At 44.4% G+C, this 1828-nt stretch overlaps 1 protein-coding gene and 1 long non-coding RNA gene across 5 annotated transcripts in view; one reads left to right on the top strand and one right to left on the bottom strand.

The window, feature by feature from the left end:
* The window catches only part of LOC112494967, a 3069-nt gene extending 2562 nt beyond the window's left edge, over positions 1-507 (top strand). Inside the window, exon 3 of the long non-coding RNA XR_003061020.1 lies at positions 406-507. This is a non-coding gene — a long non-coding RNA (uncharacterized LOC112494967). The remainder of the gene's footprint in view (positions 1-405) is intronic.
* LOC107271868 (mucin-4) overlaps positions 1-1828 on the bottom strand; it is a 61788-nt gene that overhangs the window by 36917 nt on the left and 23043 nt on the right. The gene's annotated exons all lie outside the window — the stretch shown is intronic.

Here is a 1828-nt window from a genome sequence, read left to right as displayed (position 1 = left end):
AAAAAAAAAAAAAAAAAAAAAAAAATCCACCCTTACCGTTTATCCGTCTTCCTATCCAAAAAGGGTGGGAACACCGGAGTAAAGCGTTTCTATGTATATCGGTTTACGCAACTCGCGCACAACTTCCCGGTGATATATCTTCCTCAAGATTGTATAAATACTGTAATCTAGAAGCGGAACGTGCCTCCCCCTTCGATTCCCAAGGGAAACACAAGATTTATCCCCGGGGATGATCCGTTTAAAGAACCTAGCTCTAGAAGTCCTATCTCGAGAGGACGTTCATTTTTTGTTTTAACTATTTTATATATAAAACACTTTATTTGACATTTTTCCTCTACTATCCCCTTCAAGCTTCTATTTATTCCTCGTAAATCCATTCACTGAGTCTGCTCTAATCAATTCCAGGACTGTACCATCATACTCTGCTGGGATCATCACGGACTGAGATCACGCGACGAGATAGATCATCATTTTATTAAACGGGATGTACAGACTTTACTTCGTCATTGTCGTCGTCGACGTCGGTGGTCCACCGGGAGTTGTGATACCATGCGCGACGTCTATTTCCAATGCGTGAAAGGGAGGAACGCCAGGACGATCCTAAGATCAGCATCATGACCATCGTGACCATCATGATCCGTGAGTACCCAGAAGTCACGGGGTTCAGCCTCTGATATTTTCTCTTATTTCAAATTTCCATATAACCCCGCACTTATTTTCCAACTGATGATTCTCGCTGTCTCATTTGCGCATCGCTGGTGGCCTCTATTTCTCTGAGACATTCTGAGATCTCGACACGAGCCTCGAAGCCACAAGGCGAGGTCTGTGTCTTCTTAAATGGCCCCGACCTCCTAAAGGAGCTCTGAGAAGGCGTTTATAGGTTCATTCTACGTGACAATGGGCTCGAGAATCAGGGCTCTAAATGTCTCTCAACTTGGTAGCTGGAAGAAGGGAGGAAGGAGGGGTCATGACCCTTCATGCACAAATCAAAGGACTTAGCTTGGTTTGGCTTATTAAGATTTGTGAGCCGCTCTCGGGTTTGTCGATTCATTAGAACCACAGAACTCTTCAAAGACTATGGTTGTTAAGGTCCGTTCCCAAAATCCTTGCCATTGAAGGAAAATTGAATTTTGAATCAAACTGGATCTGTACCATATATATATATACATATCACTTTCCAGCCTCTATTGTAAATGTACCCACTCACTCACTGTGCTCTTGAGTAAAATTTATGCTAAGCATATTCAATTCCCCTATTATCATCTGGGCAGTTGCACAATTTCCACACATTTCTCGTGTGTACGAAGATGCATGCAGTTTACCTTGCTCGCTCCACTACACTCCGAAAACTATCGTTAGGACTGGCGTATACGTACCTGCAACAAAAAATAAAAATGCCGGAATGAGTTTACGACGATAGAGGCCGTTGAAATGCCTCTACGCGGATGGCTTGTTTCAAGAATAGTCTCTTGTTTGGTGAAAATAGCGAAGAAGGGAAAGTGTACGGCGAGTGGGGTGCACAAAGGACAGGGGAAAAGGGGGCAATGCCTAATAGAATTCGTTCTACAGAAAAGTTCAAGTATTTGGATTGCTTCCAGTGGCAGTTAACTTCTCATACGGTAGTGCCGCGCCTTGTGCCATGTTTTTATACTTTTTACGTTGGCTAGAGGCTAGAGGCTAGAGGCAGCCGGAACGTTGGATTTAAGCCAGTTTAACAGCGGCGAGGAGAACTGCGACGAGCGAGATCCGCTCGGGGCCATTTTCTCAGTCAAAAGTAATGCCTCGCCGTTTTGCGCCTCGAGATCAGAGAGTCAGTTAGCTAGTCGGA

This window comes from Cephus cinctus, unplaced genomic scaffold, assembly GCF_000341935.2.
Source record: "Cephus cinctus unplaced genomic scaffold, Ccin1 Ccin1_scaffold1043, whole genome shotgun sequence".
Lineage (NCBI taxonomy): Eukaryota > Metazoa > Arthropoda > Insecta > Hymenoptera > Cephidae > Cephus > Cephus cinctus.
Note: the sequence above shows the minus strand (reverse complement) of the source record. Positions and strands in the feature narration are given on the sequence as shown.